The 11,921-nt window shown below is 43.2% G+C and overlaps 1 long non-coding RNA gene across 1 annotated transcript in view; it reads left to right on the plus strand.

Annotated features, from left to right (window-relative positions):
- The first annotated feature begins 1,545 nt into the window (after nucleotides 1–1,545).
- The window catches only part of LOC120098149 (uncharacterized), a 62,322-nt gene continuing 51,946 nt past the window's right edge, over nucleotides 1,546–11,921 (plus strand). Inside the window, exon 1 of the long non-coding RNA XR_010059844.1 lies at nucleotides 1,546–9,429. This is a non-coding gene — a long non-coding RNA (uncharacterized LOC120098149). The remainder of the gene's footprint in view (nucleotides 9,430–11,921) is intronic.

Below are 11,921 nucleotides of genomic sequence, written 5' to 3' on the forward strand. Positions count from 1 at the left end.
CAGGTGGGGTGAGAGAGCAGTGAGGAAGAAAAGTTATTGAAATGTGTGAGTGAGAGGTGAGATGTAGGCCGGAGATAAATGTAAGAAGATGGTTAAGTAGAATTATAAAACTCACTGACACTGGGGTTGAGGGAGAAGCAGGTGAGGGGACTGGAGTTATTTAGAATCATAGTATTCAAAATGTTTTGTTCAAATGACACCCAACAACTCTAGCTATTGAACACCTTGCTGACAAACGTTTGGTTGCAGAAACCCCAACATTTTTAAACTAAGGAATGTGCATTATGCATCAAGGGTGGACAGAGAAAGAAAATAGTATCCTACCATTCTGTGAGCCCTTTGAAAACAGACCTTCCCTTGTTGATGAACTGGTCTTTTACGGCCTGTCCTAAATGACTAAGTATTTACCACTTACTCAGATAGCTTCCCTAGAAACACTTCCTTTGGTGTGAGCAACTTGGATTTACTGCCCTGGCAACACCTCCCATCCACCACCCACACTGCAAGTTGGCCCAGTCCTTGTCAACAGGTGTTCGTGAACTTCATTTTGTTTTGTTTCTAATAAAGGTGCAGACTCTGAAAAGCATAGGCTAATGTATCACACATCTGAACTCTCAGTAGGTAAGATCTGAAATGGGGAAGTCTCAAGGACAAGGGAGACAAGCACTGCAGTTTCAGTCATGTAAGGCCCACCCGTGTTTTCCTCTAGGAGGAGAGGCAGCCAGCTCTGAGCTTCTAGTGACTGCTGGCATGCCTTCTGGGGAATCTATCTGGTGAGGTTCCCTCTGTAGGCTTTGGAAAGTGTTGCAGTGGCACAGCCTGCTCTTTGTAGAATTTGAGAACAGTGTCCCCAAAGACTCCTTACAAGGAATTTACCGAGCAGGCTGCACCATTTAGAACAGCACGCAGAGAGATGTGCCTACCTGAGCCCGTCATTTTCAAATGACAGTTGTTAGCAGAGCTAATGACAACAGTCTCAGGTGAGAATATAAGCAGTCACCTTTGAGAGCTGGCATCGCAGGTTCAGATAGGGGAGTCTCAAGGAAGCAACAGGCTTCTTCCTACCAACTACTGCTGTGGAAATGGCAGGGATAAGGACCAGAAGGGTCAGATAAAGGTTTAAATAACATGGCTCTTATATTATAACATGGCTATGTGGAATTAGTTAGTTAAAATGGCTGCCACTGGCTATGTGGGGAGTAATTAAATAAATAATAGGACTGTCCTGTAATTTGTTATATAACTAGTTTCGGCAAGAAGCCACTTTTGTATGATTTTCACACAAACGTCCTTGGTACCAAGGGCACACTGACCATCTTTTAAAATTTCTCAGCTCTTTGAGACACTCAGTCTTTCTCTCCTCCTAGTCCAGGGTCAGTTTCGTCAGGGGGAATAACCATGCTTCACCTTCCATTGCCTCTGAATAGTTCTGTGATTTGCTCATATGTAAAAGGTTTGACCTCTAGATTATGGTACACTGGGGACTGGTGGAACTTTACAGGGGTGGGGCCCAGTGGGAGGGAGGTAAGTCATTGGGGGTGTATACTCGGGAAGGATGGCTATGCACATCTTACTACCATCTAGTACTTTGCTGTGGCCCAAATGCAGCCGAGCTGACTAACAGTGTATTAAAACCTCCAAAATTATGAGCCAAGATCAGCCTTTGCTCTTTTAAGTGTATTATCTCTGTCGGGCTATTACAGTGGCAGGAAGCCGACCACCACACTCACAGTGCCTCTTCCCAGATTATCAGCCTTGGCTGATCTGGAATTTAAGAGGTCCTCCTGCCTCTGCATCCTGAGTGCTGGGTTTAAAAGCTTGGACCACCACAGGGCCAGAACACTTTTTTTTTTTTTTTTTTTGTGGTAACTTTGTTTCCACTGTGAGGTGAGGATGAAGCCTGAGGAATCAGACAGGCCAGGGCACTGTGTCGAAGGTTGACTGTGAATTGTTCTCACAGGCGTTGTGTTTGAACACTTGGTCCTGACATTGGTGTTATTCTGGGAGGTTGTATAAACTTCAGGGAGGTGGAGCCTAGCTAGTTCTTATATGTTAGTCTACCCTCGCTTGTCCTCTGCTTCCTGGTCTACCAAAATGTAAGATGCCTACCACACATTCAAGCCCGATGTGGATGGAGCCACTCATTCATGACTTCCTCACCATTAACTACATCCTTCTGAGCTGCTCTCTTCAGCTATTTGGACACTGACGGAAAGAGTAATTAATACCTCTGTAATCATCCTGTCTCCAAGTTTTGTGTCTCTCATTAGGAGGATCTCTCTGTTCTGTGGGCCACCTGACTTGGCCACCAGAAAGCATCCATCCCCTGTCAATCCAGGATGTCAGAGGATACTCCCTGAACAGAATTCAAAAAGCCAGTGACAAGCCTATGCTGACCATGTCTACTGAGATCTACAACCATGTTCTTAGTTCTGATGAAAATCAGTGGGCTTCTAACTGAGCAAGGCATATTCTCTGATATGATAATGTTGTGTCTGTGATTAAAAAGAGGATCACATTGTGGGTTTGGTAAGGAAAAAAACAGACTTATTTCCAAGGTTTAAAGGTTTATCTTTTGCAGAGAGAAAAAGAAAAGATATCAATGAAAAATGATCATGCCTTGTGAACAGAAGGAACCAGTCCTGGTTTCAAAATAATGATGAAGATTTAGGATTGCAAATCCGTGGTTTAAAGATGACGATTTGATAATAGCATGCCAGTGGGACGATCAGACCCTTAACTGCTCCCTTATGGTGAGGCAATGTCTCTATTCAAATGAACATCTTGTATTGAGTGTTTAAAGCTCTCTTCTTTTCTCCTCCCCATTATTTAGGTTTTTTTCCCCCTCAATTGTTCAGCATAACTAAAGAGTCTTAAGCAGGGAATTGCACATAATTATAGGTTCTGCACCAGTGGCAAAGTGATGTTTCTTCTTAAGTATTCAAAATCATCAACTTTACTCTTCTTCCCTCCATTGGACAATTGAGTTTAAATGGCAAGAGTGTCCTCTTGCTACCTTTGAAAGCATCATTTGGCCTCACTCTGTGCAGATTACAAACATATCAAAAACTACAATATACTCTCCATGTAGAAACAGAAGATACCCCTATACACAAATGGGGTAAAAGAAGGAATATCTGAGCTCAGTTTTGTCTGCTAGTAAGGCAAGGAGCTTTAAGAGCTGAAAGTCCCTGAGTCCACTGGACAGGTCGTGGCCTCCAAGTTCCAGCAGAGAGGCTACCGTGTGCTGTCAGGTGAGAACTCTGCAGCACCAGCCATGGCCCTCTCCACCTCTTCTCTATTACTGCCTTTGAGAAATCTGACACTGTTAAACTCCTAACTTGAAGATGCTTCACAGAGCAGGATCCTTGCCAAATTCAGGGCTCTTGCTAGTTGCAAGGCAAGAGATGCCGTGTAGAATAAACGACTACAAGCCAGTAGTCACAATGGGAATAAATCCTCCAATTTGTAGTCTCCGAATGTCTTAATTTCTTGAACCTTTAGAGTGAGACTGGCTTTAAGAATAAATTTACAAAGTAATATTGGATGAGCTATAGTTAGACCTCAGCTCCTCTGGCAGTTCTTTCTCACCCCCACCCCAACTCTGTCTCTGTCAGCATCTATTTGCTCTTCATGGTATTAAACTCATGACAAAGAACACAGAGCAATACTTTACTTACTAGGCCAAGGAGTAAGCTGTTCTGTGTAAGGGTTTCCCAACCAACAGTTAGCTTAGTGCTTTATGTATTTGAACACTTTTGACTCCTTGTTTTCATTTATTCTCTCTGCATGTGCGCACATATGTGCCATGCCTATGGAAGTCAGAAGACAACGTGTGGGGGTTGGTTCTCTCCCTCTACCCTGTGGGTTCTAGGAATTAACTCAGGTGATCAGGCTTGGTGGCAAGTATGTTTACCCACCAAGCCATCTTGCCACCCATTAAGTCCCCCACCCCCATATTTATCTCATGTGTGGTGTGTGTATGTGTGTGTGTGTGTGTGTGTGTGTGTGTGTGTGTGTGTGAACGAGAGGACTTTTGGGAGTTCTCTCCTAATATATGAGTCCCAGATACTGAATTCAGGCCACTGGGCTTGACAGCAAGTGCCTTTATCTACTGGCACTAACCTCATCTCACTGGTCTCTTTAGCATTTTTTTTTCTCAGAGCTGAGGACTGAACCCAGGGCCTTGCACTTGCTAGGCAAGCACTCTACCACTGAGCTAAATCCCCAACACCCCCTTTAGCATTTTTGAGGAAGTTTTAAAAAATAAAATTTTTTCTCTTGCCTCAGTGGCCAGTATATGGTATGACTTTGTGGTGGCAATTCAGGATGGCTGGGACCTTTTGAATAACACAGTCATGCACTGCTGTCAGAGTTCTGGAGGGATTTACAACATGTTGGTGGATATAAGTAGCTTAACTTGGTCATAGATTCAACTTGCCTTTAGCTTAGTATCATCTGTACATCCTGCGGTTAGAAAATCATTCAAGAGTCTCTGTTATCAGTCTACCCTGTTCTAAGGACAGAAAGTGTTCCATCACTAAGACCTCATACAAAGCATTTCAATATAAAAAGGGTTCCTGACTCTCATGAGGTACCCCGGCTGGACTTGTTTCTATTCTATTGACAGGCATTGTGTTTCAGTGTTGCTATTCCCCAGCTGTTGTATGCCTCTAATATCTCTCCTCTTCCTGAAGGTTTATGTTTCAGGTTTCCCAATTCAGAATGTAAGCTATAGTAGTTATATTCTTTCAACCAGAGGGATGTTAAAATGCAAAGTATCAGTGCCTAAACCAGAATGACCAAAGGCCAGTCTTTGTGGGCTCTGCTTCCAAGGTCAATGTCTTTCTGTATTCATAAACAGAATATCTGTGGCATGTACATAGGGTCATAGTGTAAAGTATCCTGGTTTCCATGGTAAATAAGCACAATGTGTGTGACAGAGGGCTAATATCCAAAATTTATAAAGAACTCAAGAAATTAAATACCGACAACCCAAATAATCCAATTTAAAAATGGGGCAGAGAGCTAAAAAGAATTCTCAACAAGGAATCTCGAATAGCTGAGACGAATTTAAAGACATGTTCAAAGCCCTGAGTCATCAGGGAAATGCAAATCAAAACAACTCTGAGATTCTATCTTACACCCATCAGAATGGCTAATACCAAACATTCAAGTGATAGCACATGCTGGGGAGGATGTGGAGCGAGGGGAGCACTTCTTCATTGCTGCTGGGAGTGCAAACTTCTACAACCACTTTGGAAATCAATTTGGCAGTTTCTCAGAAAACTGGGATTAAGAGTTCTACCTCAACACCCAGCTATGCCACTCCTGGGCATATATCCAAAAGATGTTCCACATCCTACAAAGACACTTGCTCAACTAAGTTCACAGCAGCGTTACTTGTAATAGCCAGAAACTGGAAACAACCTAAATGTCCCTCATCTGAAGAAGGGATAAAGAAAATGTATTCCATCTACATAATGGACTACTATTCAGCTATGAAAAACAAAGATACCATGAATTTTGCAAGCAAATAGATGGATCTTGAGAATATCAAACTATGTGAAGTAACAAAGTCCCAAAAGGACATATACAGTATACATTCACTTATAAGTGGATATTAGCCATAAAATACAGTATACCCATGCTACAGACCCAAGGAGGCAGGATAGGAAGGAGGGCACAAGCAAGGATGATTGAGCCACACTTGGAAGGAGGAATGGAATGGTTGTGGAAGGCAGATGGAGGGAACTGGGTGGGAGAGGGGATCAGGAGGGAAGTTGGGGGTTTGTGGTGGAGTATAGAGAGGGGCAGAGGGGGGCTAGATGGCTATGAGAATGAATGGAAATCTGCAACCAGTGGGGAGTTGGGAGGTCTCCAGGAAGAGACAGAGACCTAGGATAGGGGAGGTTCCCAAGAATTAATGGGGTGTCCTTAGCTGTGAGTCACAGCATTGGGGATATGGAACCTGGGGAGGCTACCTCCTATGGCCAGGCAGGAACCTCAGTGGAGAGACAGAGGCACCAACCCACCCACAAAACTTGTGAGCCAAAGCTTACCCTGTCTATAAGAAATGTAGGGACTAGGGATGGAGCAGAGACTGAGGAATAGCCAATCAACAAGCAGCCCAACTTGAGATCCATCCCATGGGGAAGCACCAATCCCTGACACTATTAAAAAAATACTGTTATACTTGCAGACTGGAGTCTAGCATGGCTGTCCTCTGAGAGGCCCCACCCACTAACTGATTCAGACAGAAGCATACACCCACAGCAAAACAGTAGACGGAGCTTGGGAACTCTAATGGAAGAAAAAGAGAAAGGATTGAAGCCTCTAAGGAGATAGGAACTCTACAGGAAGACCAACAGAATCAACTAACTAATCACCCTTGGAGCTGAACCACCAACCAAAGAACATACATGGGCTTAGGCCTCCCTACAAATATGTAACAGATGTGCAACTTGGTTTGCACGTGGGTCCTGACCAGCTGGAGTGGGGGCCATCCCAAAAGCTGCTGCCTGTATGTGGGATACGTTCTTCTAGCGGGGCTTCTTGTCTGGCCTCAGTGGGAGATGAAGTGCCTAGTGTTGCAAACACTTGAAGTGCCAGGATGCGGGGAGGGAGAAGATAACCAGGGCACCCCACCCACTCAGAGAAGGGAAGGGGTTGGGAGATGGGGGAAGAACTGTGGGAGGGGGAAGTGATCAGGATATAAAATGAATAAGGAAAAGAAATGGGTACTTTCTCAATCACTGACTCATTTTACTGTAATTCCTTCAGGTCTACTTCTGTTCTTCCAATGTTGACAACTGCATCTACTTCCTATTGCTATGGTAACAATTGAGAACAATTTTGGTGGTTGAAAAGAACACAAATGTATTAGTAATTTTTCTATTCCTCTGATTAAATACTATGACCATAAGCAACCTACAGAAGTTTCTTTTGGGTTAAGGTCCCAGAGGGAGTGCCCATTATTGTGAGGAAAACATGACCAGTAGAGTAGGCCAGTAGAGTAGGAAGCTGAGAGACCACACCTCAAACACAGAGGAAGCAGGAAAAGTAGAAGTACAAAGCAGAGCAAGGCTGTAACCCCTCAACCGGCCCAGTGACGGACTTCCTCCCAGGCCACACCTAAAGGCTGTTACCTCCCAAACATCGCCCCTAACACATGAGCCTGAGGACAACATTTTTCATTCAAACCACGTCAGGAATCTTGAAGACAAAAATAACTGGCAGTGGACTTGAGGTGTCAGCAGCTCTGTTCACTCTGAAGGTTCTAGATCAGTGGTTCTCAATCTTTAATGCAGTCCATGTGGTGACCCACAACCATAAAACTGTTTTGTTCCTACTTCCATAATGTTTTTGCTACAGTTATGAATCATAAACATGCTTTCTGATGGTCTTAGGCAACCCCTTGAAGGGGTGGTGATACACAGGCTGAGAACCATGCTCTAGGGAGCTGTTGTTGACCTTTTGCTTTTTCTAGTGTCTGAAAACCACTAAGATTTCTAAGTTTGTGACTTCTTTCTTGTATCAGGCTAACTGACCTCTTGCTTCCATTGCCACATGCCTCCTTTCTTTTCTGCAGTCAAACCTCCTGTCTCCCTCTTAGACAGACATGAGATTAGATGTGGATAATAGAATTTCTCCATGTTGAGATGCACCACACTTTCAAGTTTTATAAGCAACATCCCTAAGTCTGGGAACAAGGACCCAAGTATCTTGGGGAATATTCAGTTTATGGCAGAGCCAATTCCCTTGTTTTAACTCTGAAGTCTCTTCAGTCCCTGTCCTAATTCTCTTGACATTTCAAACTATGGGTACTGTAGAAAGCTCCTCTTCTAAGGAGACAGTTGGATTCCCATTGATGTAGTGCTTTTCCTTCTTGAATGCAAGCCCCTGGGAGAAGGATCTCTGGCTATCAGGTTTGGTGTGCTAGCCCCAGTGCTTGGAACAGTGCTGGTGTTATCAAATCACAGCTATCACATAACAGAAAGTGGATATGCTCCTATCTTTCCCATTCTGTCATCTCTCATCCCAACCCTGGCACTTCCTCTATTTCTGTGTGCAAAGATGGGTATACTCCAGGTACATGCTCCTAATATGCCAAGTGGATGAAATTCTTACCATACTCCGTGGCTCTTAAGTTGCACCCCAAACCTAGACCCATAGTTTGGACTTTAGATTTTAATCTATTCCTGAAAGTCCCATACTATGGCAGATTAACCGTGTTTCATGTTCTCTAGCACAAACACAACCAAAGCCTAACTTTCTTACCCACCCTCCGTCTCAGGGAATAAGTACCTAGCTTTATTCAACAACCAAAGCAAAAACACTGACCATCCACTGAGCCCTCCCAAACCTCTATCACTGCCTTCCTAAAAATCCAATCAGCCATGAATTCTGTCAACCTGCCTTAAATTCTTGAAAAGTTTTCTGCTGAATATTCTGGTTCAAGTCTTCTCTATTTCTCTAAAGTGGGATATAAACGAACTGACCACACTGACTCTCTTGACTTTGATGAACATATCAAAATGACACACTTAAATGTTTTTGCACGAATACCAGTTACTGGTCACTATTTCCTGCCCTGCTTCCATTTTCTGATGCATGAACAGGGACTATGATCGTGGTCTGCATGCTACATGATCTTGGTTACCACACCAACTGGGCCAGGGACTTACCTCTGTCCCAAATGTGGCTTCTCTCAGTTTTAGTTAACCACCTTACAAACCAGGTGGCTGGTTGTAAAATATGAAGAAAATTTCTCAAAGTTGAGAAGATGAGCGGAGTTGGCCATAAGCTGCTCAGAGCTTTGTAATGTTGAAAGGACATCTCAGAGGAGCCTGGAGAGAATGAAAGAAAAGGACGCCTGGGCACTGTGCCAGGGCAGTAACCGTTTCCCATGGCTCATAACAGCATGCTGAATTGTGATTTCTGTTGTAGATGCCCATGAAGTTGTTACATTATTAAACCCAAACCAACCCCATACCCTCCTTTGAGTGAATCTAGTTTTCTCAAATGTGTCCAAGCTGTGTTTCCTTAAGTCCTTAGCACCTTACAGGGAGGGACTGCATGACTGAGAGCAGCAGCAGAAGGACCCTCCTGATCCTTCTTAAAGGATTAGTTAAAGGGAAAGAAAAAGGGAAGCTGCATCACTTGGAGGGTAGACGTTGAGCCTATGCTGTAATCTTTACATAAGTGCACACTGGTCCACAGACAGTATGTCAGACAAGTACCTGTTGCTACAAATATCACAGGAAAATGCCTGTAGGGACATGCTGATACTTGTCAACAGCGCATAATCAAATTGTTATTTAGATACCTCAGTTCAAGGCATCTACCTTTCTTTCTCTTACCAGCTACTGGGACCAGAGGAATATCAGGAATCTTTAACACATAAACCATCTCTGTCTCAAGTGGAAGGTAAACTTGTTGAAATTTATAAGCAAAAAAAAAATAATAAAAACATTAGGCCTATGTAATCCATGCTCAGGATATCAGCTATAATGAGATTGTATATACTATTATATATAATGTACATGTAGTTAAAACACATATAATTAACTTTATACTGAAGGTACCATACACCAGCTTTCTTTCATGCTTGGCCCCCATTTGGTCAGATACACAAATACACACACACACGCACACACACACACACACACACACACACACACACACACACACACACATACACACACACATACTTCTCTGGACAAACAGTATTGTAACTTCCTTTATGACAGCAAATATGCTTGCTGATCCATCTCTTAAATGACTACCAAGAACATAATTAGACTACTATGTTCTTACTCAGTACTTACATCCAGCTTTCTGATCTCACAGCCCTCTTTTGCTAGCTGGTGACTCCACACTCTTAACTTTGGTGGGAACTAAGTGGGAGCCCACCTTTCTTACCTTGTTTTTTTCAAACCCACTCAGTATCTTCTCCTCAGTCTCCCACATTCCTTGATATGACCTAGCAGTTTATGGACTTAGCATTATTATTTTTTTATTGTTTTAGCCAATACCTTAGTTTGATGTAGGCTTTGATTTTTTTTAAATCCTACTTTAATAAGGGAACTTAAATGCTTTAAACTTCCTTTTAGTCCATCACCCACCGGAGGTACTGAAAAGGAAAGATTAATAGGGCAATGGAGGATGTGGACTTGTTTAGAAATAGTTCTTTGGAGAGAATCCAATGTGTATTGTCTGGATATCAGCAGTTCACACAAATCAGTAGTGCCAGCTTGACCCGCTTGCAAACACCATCCGTGAATCGGCAGCAGCAGTTAGAGCCAGAAGAAACCACGAGGCTCTGCCAATCAGCCATAGTTGGTGGAAGTGACAAGAAGCAGACAGAAAACCACCTACAGAAGTTGGTGACTTTAGTGGCATTTTTTTCTATGAAGTCATGACAAACAATGACTAGCAAAGAGTGGCAAGGTGGGCCAATGCCACACAGCAGCAGCTTAAAAACAAAACTGTCCCTTTTCCCCTTAAATCAGCTCCTGTGACCTGTTTGGGTATCATGAGCCACTAGATCTGCTAAGTGCTCAGTGTAAGTTAGTCTTAGAATTACAGAATATCGTAGCTCAATATAAGCGATTATACAGCAAACAGAAAGCAAAATATGAGGCACTATTTTACCTTAGTCTCTGAACTTTCTAGACACTATGACAACATGGTAATACTAAGCATAGTATTACTTCAGAGGAACCAAATCCCGGCTTGGACTCTGCTCAGAGACTCACTAAGCTGAGGCTGAGGTGCTTTAGGGCAGCAGTTCTCACCCAGGACTAGGGATTCTTTGAGACCATTGATTATGGGCAGAACTTACCTCCTTGAAGTTATGACTAATGTCTCCATGCTCCTGTTGGCTGTTGTCTCAAGAACTATTTACTTCCTAGAGACTTCCCCCAGTTTCTTGCTATGTGGTCTCAGACAGGCAGTTCACGGGGGTGGGGGGGGAGGGAGAGAGAGATTTTCTTGCTTTCAGGGCTAGCTAGGGATGACCTCTTTGACTTCTGTAGTGCTTTTCAGTGGCCTTCTGAACTGGAGTAGGAACACCTAACGTAGTCCCCTCCCTTTGCCAAACACTATAACATAGCTACACCAAATCATTTCTACTCACATCACAGGGGCAGAATTATACAAGGGTGAGGATCCTGGCATCATTCTAGAAGTCTGTCTACCACAGGGCTCAACAAGTATATGCATGCTGTGCTTGCATGCAAGGATGTGCACCATGTATGTGTCTATTGGATCTCCTGGAACTGGGATTTTGGATTTTTGTGAGCCAACATGTGGGGCCTGGGACATGAATGAGTTCTCTTAACCACTGAGCTATCTCTCTAACCGCTATAGGACTTTTTTTTAAAAAAAGATTTATTTATTTCATGTATGAGTACTCTGTAGCTGTCTTCAGACACACCAGAAAAGGGTATAAGATCCCATTACAGATGGTTGTGAGCCACCATGTGGTGGGTGGAAACTGAACTCAGGACCTTGGAAAGAGCAGCCAGTGCTCTTAGCTGCTTAGCCATCCCTCCAGCCCTAGGTTTGGTTTTTTTTATTATTATTATTATTATTTTTTTAATTGTTACTGTGGAGGGCTTACTTTGTGCTGCTGAACCCACAGTAGCTGGAGTTGCTGTATTTGAACCACTACATTAGTCCAGAGAACACTAGAAATGTCAAGATTCTGGCCCAGTGGCTGAGTGGCTGGGTGCCCATGGACTAAGTTCCTCAGGTAGAATGTAAGGACAGTGTCTGAGGTCAGTGAGCTACAATATTCTATAATTAAGAGCTAACTCACACTGGGCACTTACAGGTCTAGTGTCTCATAACACCTAAACAGTTCACAGAACTTCACAGGGAGATGATTTAAGGGAAAAAGACAGTTTGATTTTTAA

The sequence above is a fragment of the Rattus norvegicus genome, chromosome 18 (assembly GCF_036323735.1).
Source record: "Rattus norvegicus strain BN/NHsdMcwi chromosome 18, GRCr8, whole genome shotgun sequence".
In the NCBI taxonomy this organism is placed as follows: Eukaryota; Metazoa; Chordata; class Mammalia; order Rodentia; family Muridae; genus Rattus; species Rattus norvegicus.